Source organism: Balaenoptera borealis (genome assembly GCF_965194805.1).
Source record: "Balaenoptera borealis genome assembly, chromosome: 6".
Lineage (NCBI taxonomy): Eukaryota > Metazoa > Chordata > Mammalia > Artiodactyla > Balaenopteridae > Balaenoptera > Balaenoptera borealis.
This window is the reverse complement of record NC_138863.1, coordinates 56830890-56847421: the sequence shown is the minus strand read 5'-3', so window position 1 is coordinate 56847421 and position 16532 is coordinate 56830890. Positions and strand designations below refer to the sequence as shown.

Here is a 16532-nt window from a genome sequence, read left to right as displayed (position 1 = left end):
GTGTGTAGGTAGCTGTGGCCCTGGCAAGACCTTCATATGACCAGCTGAGTGTTGGTTCAGCCATTTGTATTTAACACCTGAATGGGAGTCTTCAACTTTGGACTTTGGGTCTGAAGAGGAAGCCTGTCTATCTGGGGCTCATGCTTGCTTGCGATTTGGTGTAGAGGGGCAGGAAGCAGGAGTGGAGGAAAGGACTACTGGTTCTTTAAGCGGTGGCTGCCCCAGCAGGATTCCAGAGCTAAAAGAAGTTTGAAAATTGCAGACCATGCTGGTCGCAGGGACAGAGGTGTGACCTTATCGGCCTGATCTTTCTAGTCACGCATACTGCTTAAGTTATGTATTTGGTCTCCTTTCAGGGCAGTCCTCACCCTGCCCATCACCTCTCTCCAATCTTCGTGAACTCTTGAGTCAGAAATATACTCTGGTTTCTCTTGATTTCCCCTGGAAAAAACACACTGCTTTCTCTCTACCTCTCCTATCTATAAAATGGCTGTATGGGACATGCAAGAGCTGGGGTCCTCCTTCATTCAGCTGCAACTCCAACATGCTTAAATCTTTAACCCTTTTCTGCACACTTAACTCTATGCTCGTTGCAATGTTTGGACCCACATCTGCCCTGAGCACACACACGGACACCATGTGATCGCTCTCAGGCTCTGCATAATGAACTCAAGGCATTTCAGAGCTAGAAGGAAGTGCTGAGGAATTTCTAAGCTTTTAATTTGCATATGAAAAATCAAGACCTAGAGAGACTGGATATCTTGCCCAAGACCACACAGCTGCTTAACGGCAGATCTAAGACTAGAACCCAGGTTGTTTATTTCCTAGGATTTTGCTGCTTCCTCCAGAAAGTACCGTCAGAGAAGACAAGGGCAACTCTCTGCTCTCATCAGCCCTCCCAGTTCCATCCTGCTCTGGAGTTGGCAGGGGCATGGAAGCCTTCTCTGGGGGGCCACTGGTCCCTAAAAACTAGTATTTAAGAAAAGTCATTATTATTAGATATTCTCTGTAACTTAGTATGGTTATTTTCCTGAACAGATCTATAGCATTCATATTTATATAATAACCAGAGGTTTATATAAAAAGATCTATGCAAACAAAAGGTTACTTTTAAAAAAAAAATGACACCAATGAATTCTTTGTCTTTCTCATTTTAGTCTCTTAAAATCTCAGAGAGCTAATGATTCTTGCCCTTTTGTTCATCAGTTTCCTTATCCCTAAAATAAAGCAATATGAAATAGTCTCTAAGGTCTTTTCAGAACCTCAAAAACTTGGATATCTGGATTTGGATTTTCTGAAGAGTTAAGATTTGGGGACTTTACCTTTGTTTTGAATACTTCATAATGAAGCCTTTCTAAAATGTATGATCCCTCGCCTGCTGTTGTACAGAGTGTAGACTTTGAACCTCCCCTTGGTGAGCCAGGATCAGGTGTGTGAGAGCACACATGCGGCTGAGTTACACCAACAAAGGTGTCCTCAGAACCTACAACAACCTTCAGACCACTGGCTTTTTGAGTTCTTTTGTCAGAAGTGATATAATTTCTGGAAAACAGAAAAACAACAGGAAGAGAAGTGAAAAGGCTCAAAGGCTACTAATGAATGGGGAAATTGGCCAATGGCAGAAAGCCGAGTGCCTTTTGACCTCCAAAATGTTTTCATTATTTTTTTCTATCATCTCTCGCATTGACACTTAGCTCCTGAGAAACTTCTTCACAGGCTGTTCTAGGTCTAACATTTGACTGGTTCAGCCATAAGGAATGCGAAGGGGCAGACCTATGTGAGGCTTTGGGGGTGGCACCAATCAAGAGAATTGGGGGGTGCTGTCAGGGTTAAGAAGAAGCACCTAAAGGTGAACCATTTGTTGTCCCGGGTTTTTGACAGCACAGTTCATTCACGTAGAAGTGTATACATGGTATAATTAGTAAGACTCTGAGCTCATAAATATCCTCTGACATGAACAGTAGGTTCTAATCTCTTTCACTATAGGAGCTACATGACTTTCTTCCACCATTCCTGGTGTCACTTGTGTGAGGAAATGGCTTTCATGCCCTCTGTTTAACTGGCCGGAGGGGAAGGAGGAAGGAAGGTGGGCACTGAGGACCAGGACAGCAGAATATTACCCTCTAGTCACGTCCCGAATCCGTCCTCAACACAGCCAACCCATGCATTCTAGTTATCGTCACAACTGACATCAGCTCCAGTTATAGAAGATTGAGAATATTAAAAAATATTCTTTATTCTCAAGATTGCATAGATAGCAGGGATATATATATATATATATCCCTCCTTGATTTTGGAGTCAGAATTTAGAGCCCCTCACTATGAGGAGGCTAACCTTAAGTTGAAGAGTTTGAATTTTATTATTAAGTTTTATTCAGGCTGCAGATGTTTTCATTAACAAGAGCCTAAAGGTGATTTCCTAAGCCAAAGCTGGACACACTGCCCCTCACTCTGCCCCAGCGGTCTCACTGCAATGGTCACTTGTGGTCTAGTTTACTTAAGAGCTGGAAAACCAGTAAAGTTGGTGCTGAATGCTAAGGCTCATCCAAAAAATTTGAAAAGCGTAATGAGATAAAAAGCCTATAGAGAAAGGCAGAAGCATTCCAGCTAAGCTGTTATATTTTGGAAAAACCTTTTAACCCCTCTGGGGCTTGTTTTCTATTTCTGTAAAAGAAGGAGCTTGAACTCTATGATTCTAAGCATCTGGGCGTTAGGTGTATTGACTACCACGTCTGGGGCACAAATGCATTTTTGGAGCAGTTCTGAATTTTTCAGAAATTGTTTGAATAAGAGATTGATAGAGAAGGTGACTTCTGCTTGTCAACTCCCAAAAGGTGTATTGACCTTTGTCACTGCCGGGTACCTGATTAGTGGATCAGAGAGCGCAAGCGCCATCCTGGCTTTGCCATGGAATCAGACCCACTCTGGGGCCTGGTCCCCGTTATACCACAGAAATGGTAAGGGAGTAGGGCGGCATGTTTGCCAAAGGGAACCTGTGACAGTTATAGCTCATTGTAAATGTTTAAACAAGAGTAGATGGTATTAATGTGGAGAGAGAATGAATTTAAAGGGATAGTATGTACTAGAGAAACAGCGAAGGGTGGAGGAGGGTCAAGGGATTGGGCCAAAAGGGTATCACCCTGTGGCCCTTAGAGACATTTTGTAGAGCTTGGGGATGCAGGTTGGAGGTTATCCATGTGTCTGTGCTACTAGCATGTACACATTTGGTGCAAATGTCAGTAGTAGATTTGCTTTATAATCAAGGGAGCAATTTGCAATTTATCTCTAATAAAGAACATGAATCATTTATTAAAGACTGATGTGCATTGTGAGTGGCATTTATTACAAATAAATAAATAGCATAGCGGTCTTAGAATAAATGAGCAATTATCAATTTAAAAATTGAGCTAGCCTGAAATTGCTGAAAAGATGCAAGCGTTGTAGTCTCGTCTATGTGGAAATATCTCTGTATTTACAGATTGATATACTTCCATATACTTCTAGTTATACTAATATTAATGTCTAAAAACTTGAACATTTCAGAAGTTGAACAATTTTATAGAGACCTCTGTCAAGATATGAAGTATTATTGGTTAACAGGGGAATATATACTTCTTTTATGTCATTTGAAATGTATTACAATTATTAAATAAGTATCCAGATTTATATCTGTCTTTAAACCTCAAGCTAAAAATCCTCAAGAAGCATAAACAAAATGCCCTCAATCACGAAAAGGCTTGCTTAGCAGTCTAAGAAAAATATAATTAAAGAGGCCGATTTTAGGCACCTATGCAATTATTTTAAGATATGTTTAGAATTTGCATTTAGCGGCAGGATTGGGTTATTAACCATACAACTTATCACCCTTAGTAATCATATTAACAGAAATAAAATGTCCAGAAACGAGGAATTTGATTAGTAATCCACATTTCATACTAATTATGGGAGGCACATTATAGATTATAAATACATAAGATAAAAATCCCAGGTTACTGAGTGCAAAAAATAAACTTTCACGTATTTTGACAAGCATTGCCTGGTCTGAACTATTTATAATACTTTAGAGTGTACTAGCACTTTTTTTGTAATGTAAAAAGTAATAGAATCTTAGTAATATGAGGTGTCACTAGAGATATTTGCTATTAAATTGTTGCTGAGTGTGCTGAGGTTTGGGGTAGATCTATCGAGTTTGCAGATTAGCAAAGCAGGTTCTGGCAATGTTTTAAAATTGAGTCAGTGATGCTTTAAAATAAGGCATATTTTAAGAATTCACAGTAAGAATTTAAAATAGATGAAAAGGGCTTCCCTGGTGGCGCAGTGGTTAAGAATCCTCCTGCCAATGCAGGGGACACGGGCTCGAGCCCTGGTCCGGGAAGATCCCACATGCCGCGGAGCAACTAAGCCCGTGCGCCACAACTACTGAGCCTGCGCTCCAGAGCCCGCGAGCCATAACTACCGAAGCCCGCGGGCCTAGAGCCCGTGCTCCGCAACAAGAGAAGCCACCACAATGAGAAGCCCACGCACCACGACGAAGGGTAGCCCCCGCTAGCTGCAACTAGAGAAAGCTGGCATGCAGCAACAAAGATCCAACTCAGCCAAAAATAAATAAATAAATAAATTTTTTTTAAAAAAGAAAAATAGATGAAAAGATTGGTTTCTTATCCTCAAGCGTTCTATGTTAATTAGTGCTTTTATGTAAACTAATTTTATGGCTGTTTACAGGTTTCAGCACACACAAGCAGGGGTGTGAGAGTGAGGCAAATGTCACGAGAGACTAATTGAAAATGAGGTGTGACAATAATTTTAAATAAGTATTTTCCCATTTTGCTTCTGCTTTCCTTTTATTTTTAAAATTCTCCCCCTTTCAACCATTATCAGTGCAAACCCAGAATGCCCCGATTATGTGCAATTAGCCTCTTGCCTGTTTCTGATTCTAAATTTGGTATACTTCAGATTCCACCCTGAATTTTGCCAGTGGGAGTCCTCTTCTCTCCAGGGCACTGTGAGGTTTGGGGGACACCAAAAAAAATACACTACACTCATCTCTTCACCACTTGCCATGGGGAAGCTTGCATTTGTGTCCTTATTTCTTTTTGCTTTGAGCAGAGTTGCCCAACATAATAAAGCTGCTTGATGAAGGCAGAACAGTTAAGTTGACTGTCTTCTCCCTGTCCACCAGTTTAAAAATGAAAAGGTCAGTGGTATGGCAAGAGAGGACTTCTTTACAGTTGCCAAATAATGGTTTTAATTATTTTTAATTGCCTATGTGCCACCCTAGAAGTACCAATGGTGAGGAGATAGTTATGGGAAGTTTCCTAGTGGAAATCCTTGTAGTTTGGCAGCAATTGTTTTCAACAGTCATGTTCAATTTATTTTGAAACAATTGCTTAAACCAGAATTAGCTAGTTATTTAGTCACATATAAGGTAGTTAGCTTGTATGATATGATTAACCAAAGTAATTTGTAATTAACTATCATGAAATATCTGTACTGGAAAAACAGGTCTTTCATAAATTTTACTAATTTTCATGCTACTAGTAGTTATACCTATTAGAGGCCTATATTATACCCATCAGAGAGCCTTTATTTACTATTTTATTTATTTATTTATTTATGGCTGCGTTGGGTCTTTGTTGCTGCACGCGGGCTTTCTCTAGTTGTGGCAAGCGGGGGCTACTCTTTATTGCGGTGAGCGGGCTTCTCATTGCAGTGGCTTCTCTTGCTGTGGAGCACGGGCTCTAGGCACGTGGGCTTCAGTAGTTGTGGCACACGGGCTCAGTAGTTGTGGTTCACGGGCTCTGGAGCGCAGGCTCAGTAGCTGTGGCGCACGGGCTTAGTTGCTCCGCGGCATGTGGGATCTTCCCGGACCAGGGCTCGAACCCGTGTTCCCTGCATTGGCAGGTGGATTCTTAACCACTGCACCACCAGGGAAGTCCCCTTTATTTACTAACATTAATTGTTGTTAATTAATTCAATCATAGAATTCCAAGGATCCTGAGATGTTATTTTATCTAGCTTCTTACCTTTAGAGATTAGGCTAAAGCTCTGCCTCTTCCTTGAAAATGATTCTTTCTGCCCCAAACCTTGGCAAAGCCTTCCTTCCTTTGAATTCTCTATAGTATCCGTGCTGGACTTTGTCACTTAGCATGGGTTGCCCTGTGTTGCAATTTATACATGTGTCCTATCTCCTGAACTGGAGTCAGACCCTTCAAGGCAAAGGCTGGATTTAGACATTTTGGTCCACTTCCCCCAATTCTGGGGCTGTGGTCTACCATAGAAGATCATCATTATGCACTGAGGGTGATGATGTAAATTAATCTTGAAAACCATGCTAATCCTCTCCTGATACTTGATCAATGACTTGAATTAGAAAATGTTAGAGATGCTTGGGGACCTTGGAGACGGTCTGGTCTAATCTTTGTTTTACATATAATGAAACTGAGTAAGGCCCAAAGAGGCAAAATCACTTGCCTAAGACTTATTGCTAGATAATGACAGAATTTGGATCAGAATTCTAATTTCATTGCCTCCAAATCCAAAACTCTCTTTTTAGCATGCCATCTGATGTCAACATCCGTGTACATGCCCCTCCTTAGGTTTGTTCATCGGAATGAATGAATGAATGGATCCTTATAAATGTCTGAGGTGCCAGCCCTTTGTTCTTTCCTTATGTGTTCATCGACTGGCAGCAGCTTCTAATGCTACAGATGTGTTCTGATATCAGCCAGTGACTCTGGAACAGAATTTACAGTATCCGGGTATTCTACATTCTCTTGAACATGTGATTTTTTTCCCCCTCTGAATTCTATGTTTTTTTTAGGTTGCTTATAGAAGATCAAAGTGGAAGGTTTGGGAAATAAGTCTTTATCATTCACTACTGTTCCAAATTGGGAAAACCAAGTCAGTGAATTGTTCATCTGGTTTGGAAGGACCATTCAAGCATTCTCAGACATGTAGCTAAGCAAGTCTGGAGCTCTCTGACATTACATAATTTCTCTGCTAAACCAAAGTTCTCATTGAGTTTGCTATATAACAATATGTTACGTTGGATTAGCTCAATATTGGCTCAAAGCTCAGTGTCATCATTTGTCCACCCTCACGGCATTTCCCCAGATAGGGAAGCTGACTGGTTTTTCCATCACTGCTGGGAGAGTTTTCAGTTAACAAGTACCATAGAGTTTTCATTTGTGGCAGATGTTACCTTGTTTCCAATTTTTGTTCAAGTTGTTTTAAGGAAAAGCACCACCTATTTTCTCTGACCAACTTAAAAAAAAAAAAAAAGATGAAAAGATCTTCTCCACACGAATAATAGAAAAAAGCACATGACAATCTAAGCTTTTGAACTCTCAGACAGCTGGGGTGCCCAGAATTGGCGTAATTTTTTCTTTAATGACTTCAGAGCCCCATGTGTGTGCGATCAGAGTAGACTGTGTCGCTCTGATCTTAAACAGCCCTGCTGTCACATGAGGAGTTTTTCATTTCTTGACTAAATAGACTCTCTGGTTTGAAATTAGCATCCCATCATGAAAAACAGGCCAGTGTACGGGGAAGTTGGCTGAGGCCTTTGCTGTCATTTGAAACAAGTACTGCTTCTGCTTCTCCTAACCCCAGTGCATCAGGATGCTATGTGGATGTGGGGACACAGTGATTCTGAAGTCTCTCCAAGAAAGAAGAATCCAACAAAGCATTTAGGAGTGAAAAATTTGTTTAAAATGTAGTCCAGGTCAGTGTGGGAATGAATTAGAAACACACTGTGAAAACTTCACCTATGGTCAGTGCCATACCCAGGAAGTTGTAGACATCAGGAGCAGAGGATGGGCTGGTGTCAACACCTTTGTTGCATGAAAGTGAAAGTCACTGCGATTTGTGGCTGTAGGTTCCACGTACTTTCATGGCCAAGTTCTAAGTGGCCCACTGGTTACCTTAACCTTGGCATTTCATGAACTAGCAAGGTTTCCAAAAATAATTTGAGGACTAACAGAGAATTGCCAACTCCCTTCCACCCCCAGTCCAGTAAAGACATTGAACACACCCAGTCTCCTTTTATCTTTGTTTCATATAAAAAGGGAAACTTTAGTACTGTAATATGAAAGGACCATGATCTAAGATTGAAGTCCTTCAAATTGAACAAATTTAATTTTAGGAAAGAGTCCCCACATTGCATCTCTTAAAAAGAAGTCCTCTCATTTTGCTGCGGGCCTCTGAAAACATTTGCACGGCCCTCCCTCTGCGAAAACACTGCTGTACACTGAGCATCGTCACGAAACTCTCACTGCTTATGACCATGGCACAGCTTTGCTCCTGGCTCAGACTAACTTTCTGTGTGCTTGATAACCGTATTTAAATTGTTTGAATGTCTCTTCGTACCGGCTGGAGCCTTGTTCACTAGTTTTGGTGGGTGCTGCTGGAATTATAATTTATTCATTCACAAATATATGCAAGTGTTCTAATTCAGAGTAATGCTTGCAAAGACCCAGCTTCTGACTCAACAGCCAATTCCATATTGCAGGAGTGGTATCCTGGATTCCACTCATGTTTCCCCCATGTTTCCAGCAGCTCCGCCTTCCATCCAGTGCACAAAAGTTTCTAAAGGCTTACAGCTAGGCTGGCATATTGAGGCGTCACCAAAAACTCTCTACAAGGAATTAGGTACCTGGGCTGTAATTTGATGTTCTGATGCTAACTAGCGAGATGATCCTGAAAAAAAAATCATTTAAACTCTCTGGATCAGTTTTCTAGAATATAAGATGGAGATAACACCACTGGCCACGGTCTGGAAACTGTAATTTACTAGATACTCTCAGAGCCTCAATGTTCTTAATCTAAATTGAGTGAATGTGTGTGACTAGATGATTAAGATCTTTTTTTGCTTAAAAGGTTGCTAGCATTTGCTAGTGGAATTTACCACACACCAAACATTCATTGAAAGCATAATATGGGTCAAGCTCTGTACGGTGTCTCAAGACACAGGAAAATCCTGCATTATTATTATTTTTTAGGTTGTGTTTAGAAGGCCATGCTTCCCTCATTTGTAGTTCATTTCTTTATTCATTTGTTCATTCACTCATTTGTTTAGTTAACAAACATGGACAAACTCAGGCCATGTGCTGGAGAGAAAAAAATAAGCTTGCTGCCCTCAAGGAGCTTGAAACTCCTTTTCAAGAGTCTGTTATTAAAAAAGAAAAAAATTTATTTTATATATATGTCCTTTTTGTGCCATGAGGCACAAAAGGCACATTACATAGAACACAAGCAAAAATTGTGACATGAGCATGTGTCTATTGGTCCTGAATATAAGCTTATTGGAGAACAATTCTCTCTCTGCTCACTATCACTCTGCCTTCTAAACCTGGTTTTTGATAAAGTTAGGCAGAAGTTGTTCAATCGGATAAAATTAGATAAAATGTCACTCTGACAATGAAGTTCAAATAACAGAATCTAATGTAATTTAGGGGCATCAAAAACCAAAGAACATTTAAAGTATGCCCAGCCCGTGGAATCAATTCAGTTGATCAATGCAGTTAGTTCACCAAAATGATTATTCAGCATCGCCTTCCTCTCAAAATAACCCACCAACTAACAACAACAATAAATAGAAAGAAGAGAAGAAAAGACGAAAAATCCCCTTAAGGGCATAAGTTTTTCTAATTTGCTTTCTGCAGTGATAAAATTAAGTAAACACTTACCAAATAGCTACATTACTTTGCACTGTATAGACCCAGGCTTTGATTGCCAGGTAAAATTCCTCGTAGTTCATTAGGCTAAGAAATTACTCCTGCTTTGAACTCAATAGTGTGTATTCAAAGTCTTACTTAGTTAAATTCAATTGTTTGCAAACTTAAAATTGAAAGGCTTTGTATGTTATCCTTTTCATTTAGGAGTGATTTCAAAGGAACATTACTCACTGGATAACTTTCTGTCCACAATTCCAAACCAAAATCATAGGAGTCTTCAGGCAACTCTGACACTACCAAACGCTTGACATTGTACTGCCTCATAATGGACACTAAATAAAAATTCATTTAACGAATGAATATAGAAAATCAGTTAATGAATTAAATTAACGATCATATCATCTTGCATTTGTGTACTGCTTTACGATCTGTAAAGTGCTTTCACATTTATCCTCTTAGTGACACTTTGAATAAAGAAGAAATTAACTCAGCATGTTGGATTCTATTTTAAAGCTTTGAAGTTAACAAATATGTCCTTAGCCTGAAGTGAAAACTATAGTAGAAATGTGCTAAGAAGTGTGAATAATTAGAAGAACAAAATAAAATGGAAACAATAAAATGTACATAAAAAGCTTAATAAACAAAATAAAAATAAACTAGGAAGGAAAACTATGGTTTAAAAGATTATGCTACTATTATTTTTATACAATCTGGGGCAGAGTTGATCCCTAAGCCAGAATTCCACATCCAAGTAATGTTTTTTGTTACATGTATGAATGAGTGTGTGTGCATACACATACACAGGCATGTATATTGTAGCTTCCCTATTCTTCCTAGAAATATAACAGAAAAACTAAAGAATCACAAAATTTTACACCAGAACTTCACTGCAGGCAGCCAAGATTGCAGCCATTCATGCAGCCGGACAGTAGTCTTTTTTTTTCCCTAGTTGGAGCCATGACCTTGATCTAGCTGCATGTCAGTAACAATAGTGATGACCAATGCTCTCAGATAATCATCTAAGGACCCCCAAATTGGCCCTATTATGCAACCCTCTTTCCTTCCTAAGGCTGTGGATGACAGAAAGGCTTCTTTGAGGAATGAGAGGCCAAAAAAAAAAGAAAAAACCCCACAGATGGCAGGTCACTTCAACTTCCTGGACACTCCAGCTTTCATTTTTGTCCCAAGAGCTCAGACATCAGTCCTAATCTTAAATTGCTGTGCATTCTAAGACATCTCCCAGAGAAGAGCATTTCACCTGTATGAGCTGAGAGATGCTACCTGCACCATGATGAATGTTAAGTTAGTAGTAAGTAAACCACTAAATTCTTTGGGGTTTGTTGTTGCTGTTATTGTGTTATTTACTTCTTTTCTTGGACCGTTTTATTCATTAAACATACTTCCAGTAAAATGGAGTTCTAATTAATTCACAGGAAGGTTTAAAAAAAGTGTGCATATAAAATGCATTAAGTCCCTGAAAAGATGTGTTCCCAACTGTGTGCATGGGCCTTTTTTAGTCCTGCCTCAGATTCCCTGAGTGTGAGTTTCCCAGCTCACAACCCTGAAGTGTCCCCAGGCCACAATCAGGCTCCTCAGGATCTTATTCTCTCCAAATTAAATACAAAAGAGATTAAAAGAAGAAACGAAAAAGAGAACTAGAAGCCTGGCGGTAGTTGGAAAAAAACATCTGGGCTTCCCAGAGACCTGAGTTTATCAAGATGCTCATGAAAACTTATAAAGAAAGCCATTCGAAAGCTCATATCCAGGGGGACTGTGATGGAACAGGAGAAGCATTTAGAATCAGAGGACCTGGGTTTCGGGTTCGTGTTCTGCCACCTCATAGCAGCTGAATATCTTTAGGCAAAATCACTTTATCCCCCTGAGCCTCAGTTTCCTCATCTGTAAAATAGGGACACTGATTCCATGTCACAGTTTTTGTGAAGATATGATGAATAACTACATGAAAAGTCTTCATAAACTATAAAATGATGTCAAAAGATTTTTATAACAAATTTTTTTAATAAAAGTAATACATGTTCATTGTGGAAAATTTGTCAATTATATGAGCTGTACTGACAATATGACTGAGGGACTTGGGGGATTAAGTGCAGACCCTGGTGAGTCTGAAGCATCAGTCCTATATTATTGGGGTTTGCCTCCCTGCATGTTCAAAAACTCTGCCTGGGAGCTCGGGGTGGCTGCACGCTGCCCATGATGCCTAAACCCTTAGGGACACTTAAAGAGTTTCCACCAAAAGATTCCTCAGAAGTAACCAACCAGCAAAACTTCAGGTGCTCATAGAATCTGTCACATGTCCCAAGACCCGTGGGACGGGGATCAGGGGGCAGAGCTCTAATCCCGATCCTCTGTTAACTCTTCACTTTCCTGGCCTCAGTTTTCTCATTTGGAAAATGATCTATTGGAAGTGATATTCTTTGAAGTAGAATCCAGGTATGGTTTTTATGAGTCTTTGCTCAATCTGTTGTTTTGGTGGACTCTCCAAGCACCAATAGGGACCAATCGGGAAGGTGAGACCTGCTCAATGTCATCTCAGGGCACTTCCCCCAATATTTCCGGGTGCCTTCAGGAATCTTGAACAGCACTGTCACGCCATATCACCCATAAGATGGGGGGAAGGGACCCAGTCAACAAAAATTCTGAGGAGCAGTTTATTGCTCAGTTTAAAATGTCCCCATTTCCCTCTTGTTTTCTTTGGGTGAATGAATAAAACCTCAAGTATGGCTAGAAAGTCAGAAATGTGTATCGGTTATAGATTTTTTTTCCCCAAAGGGTAAGAAGTAGATAGCTCAAATGGAAAAGATGGGACTAAATGAGAGGGTGAAAGAGAAGCAGCTGTTGAGAAGAACCAGAATTCTTCCTGCCTCTAAAGGAAACAATAATATATTACAGGGCATTTAAATGCTGCTCCAGACGGTGGATTGCAGTCTTGATTGAGCCCTCAGAGTGTTCTGGAATGAAAAGTTCTGACAGTTCTTAAATGTGTTTAAACGTTGGCATACAGATTTAATGTTGGGGTTCTTTGACCTGAAATCACCACCAGCCTCTACCCTGATTAAAGCAGTTTTATGGGGGATTTGGACCTTGCTAGAGTTTGCCCATTTAAGACAGTTTACTAAAAAGTTGGGTCAGATCTTATAAGAACACAGTAAAAAACAGAGCCCTTTTTAATCTTTTAAACTTGTCATCAAGAATATCTGCTGTCACTGTTGGTGGGAGTGTAAATTGATGCAGCCACTGTGGAGAACAGTATGGAGGTTCCTTAAAAAACTAAAAATAGAACTACCATATGACCCAGCAATCCCACTACTGGGCCTATACCCTGAGAAAACCATAATCCAAAAAGAGTCATGTACCACAATGTTCATTGCAGCTCTATTTACAATAGCCAGGACATGGAAGCAACCTAAGTGTCCATCGACAGGTGAATGGATAAAGAAGTCGTGGTACATATAGACAATGGAATATTACTCAGCCATAAAAAGAAACGAAATTGAGTTATTTGTAGTGAGGTGGGTGGACCTAGAGTCTGTCATACAGAGTGAAGTAAGTCAGAAAGAGAAAAACAAATACCGTATGCTAACACATATATATGGAATCTAAAAAAAAAAAGGTTCTGAAGAACCTAGGGGCAGGACAGGAATAAAGATGCAGACGTAGAGAATGGACTTGAGGACATGGGGAGGGGGAAGGGTAAGCTGGGATGAAGTGAGAGAGTGGCATGGACATATATACACTACCAAATGTAAAATAGATAGCTAGTTGGAAGCAGCCGCATAGCACAGGGAGATCAGCTCGGTGCTTTGTGACCACCTAGAGGGGTGGGATAGGGAGGGTGGGAGGGAGACCTAGAGGGGTGGGATAGGGAGGGTGGGAGGGAGGGGTGGGAGGGTGGGAGGGGATATGGGGATAAATGTATATGTATAGCTGATTCACTTTGTTATACAGCAGAAACTAACATACCATTGTAAAGCAATTATACTCCAATAAAGATGTTTAAAAAAAAAAGAATATCTGCTGTCAGAATGTTGTGTTAAATATTAAAATGTGGTCTCTCAGTAAAATGGTTTTGCTTTCACTTTAGTGTGGCAGCAGTACGCATTAAGCCCTGAAAGGCCTGAGGGCCAAAAAACAAGTGATAATTTAAAATGAATTCTTAAAAGCATTATAACTTTAAAAAGTAGGTTTTTAGAACATAATGAAATGTAAGTTGAGAAGTTAACTTGCCAAAGTGACACTGCTCTTGTAATATTACTGGAATAGTCTTTCTGAACCAGTAATACACTACTTTTTAAAAAAAAATTAAAGGGAGGCTGATATACTGACATTAAATTCCATGCAAATATTCTGGTTATTTAGTAGTAATTTATCGTAGTTTTACTGAAATTTTCTCCTCTTAGTTCTTAAAAGGTTTTACAGTCTCAATTAGCACTTTGGCTCCTAATAATCAATATTGATTTTACTTTATTCGTTTTGGATTTTTAAAATTTTACCTAGAATTCAACTCTTAATTGTTTTTAAAGTAACATAGCTCATTAAAAAAAATCAGACTTACTGGGAGATGTTCATTGCCATCTGGAAAATGACAAATTTCCATTTATTTGAGGTGGGTTCTTTATCGGAAAAGAAATGACAGTTCTGGGTAATATGGATTTGGAATTGTTGACAAAATATTAAACAAGAAAATGTGCAACATTTTCCAATATCTTCTCAGAATTAGGTAGCAGTGGTTATTTTGACTCATGTTGCGGATTCTGGTTTCAGCCTGGCTATTTCTCTCTGTATTTTAGTAACTTGGTGTGTCCAGGAGCTGCTTCTCCTGCTCACCAACTACGTTAATTTTACGGGGCACAATGCCAGCTGGAGACCACCGAGGCGGCCCTGATGTGTTAGGAGACGTCCTCAGGAGACAATGGACAGTTAGGGATGATTCCTGTTCCCTCCAGGTGCTGTGTGACAGGGAACTGGAATTACTCATTTTTTACATCAATGGCCTTCCTCCTCATATTCCAAGCTTTCTCTGATAACGTGTCACACATTACATCTGGGACACAAACACTTCACCAAAACCCTTCAATTAAATCCTGCAAATTGTTTTGTTTAAACGTTTCCTGTGATCTTTTATGTGGCGTTCAATTTCATCTTCTTTTGAAATTTAAAAGATGACTTTTAGGGTTGTGTTTAGCATTTGGTGACACTAGCAGAAAATTAAAAGTGTTTCTGAGGTCTACCTTTACCAGTCACACATTTCAAACACTGGAGCTACCTGGGGTTGGCCAGGAAATGTCTGCTGCCATATTAGTGATGTGATAATGGGCTTCACATATCACCTGGACATTAATAGAATGAAATCACTTACCGCTTCTGAAAGCAGCTTTGTTCTCAGCTGGTGTCCTGAAGGCACTGTACAAGCACAATGGACTTTCTAGCGCAGAGGTGAAAGTCAGAAATACCTAAAGTCATCTTTATTGCCAGTGTGTATTGAGGTGTGTGTGCGCCCGTGCACATGTATTGTTCATCTTTGTCTAACGGGTCCACTGATATTTGATGGAAATGACCAAAATTCAGCTAGTTGCATAAAGTAATTTTGGGTCTCCAATCTGCTCTGCTCTATGACATGCCAAACTTCTAATGACTGGGACCTCTAACTCAGCTGCAATAGCCCATCAAAGGTGCAACTTTATTCTCTCATAACAGCCTTGTAATGTGATCAGCAGACATATCTGCAAACTTTTCCCTGAGCTGTGCAGATGTGGCCGTAAAAGAGGCACGTATGCCATTGTGTATTTCCTACTTTCCTCCAAAATTGAATTTGGTTTCTGATTATGGCAGGGAGGCTGCCTGCCGTATAAAATTTCCTACAGGTGCACACCCTCTTAAAAGAAAGCCCAATCTATGAAAATCTGGAACTAAGGAAAATGATTCAGGGCTATTACTAATCTTATAAGGCTCCCTTTACTTTGTAAAGGTATTTGCCAAAGAAGTCAATAAATAAAAGGTTTCTCTAGTACATTTACGATATTCTTTGATTAATCAAAAGTAGATGTATAGATATTTTTCAGATAGACACCTGTCAGGTAAATTATAACATGGACATTATTAAATAATTAGCTTCATGATTTTTTTGGTTAGGAAAACTGTAAACCATGAACTGACTTGCTGAATATGTTTACTTTAAGATTGAGCATATATATTTTACCTTAAAAAAATCAGGTCTTGAATTATTGTTCCTCAAAATAAAATGCATGGTTTCTAAAACTTAGTTTTCAGTTTTTAACCTATTTCTCCTCTGTGGAATCTGGGCTTGTGAACAGCATACATTCTTCATACCACATTCAAAGTCTAATCTGTTTTTTTCTAGCAATTGCATGGATAGGTGTAAACAGATAAATAGTCACCATACACCATTGACTGCCATGGCTCATTTTTCATCTTTTGAAATAAAAGCCCAAGAGAATTTTTGTCAGAATAAATTGGAGATTAAAAAAAAGTTCTCTTCTGAAGTGGATACTTTGAGCACAGCAGATGTGTAGGGAATTTTCTTTTGCCTTTGACTCCTTTTAAGACCTAATTGTACAAAATTAGAATTTCGGTTACTATAAACAGTGTATACCGGATCCTGGATTAAAGAACTGCTTTTGAGCCAGAGCTGAAGTTGTTTTAGCTTTTGTAATTTCAGATATATTATCTGGTATAACACTAAATTTAGACATTATAAATTAGTTGACTTTTCCCTTAATCAGCCACAGTTACATTCCTATATAAAAGCTGAAAACATGAACACTCATATTTCCCTCTAAAGGAGTCTAATTACATTATGATCTGAAATAATATCTCCTT

The 16532-nt window shown here is 39.4% G+C and overlaps 1 protein-coding gene across 4 annotated transcripts in view; it reads right to left on the bottom strand.

Annotated features, from left to right (window-relative positions):
• Window positions 1–16532, bottom strand: part of LOC309630428 (uncharacterized protein) — a 547317-nt gene that overhangs the window by 13534 nt on the left and 517251 nt on the right. The gene's annotated exons all lie outside the window — the stretch shown is intronic.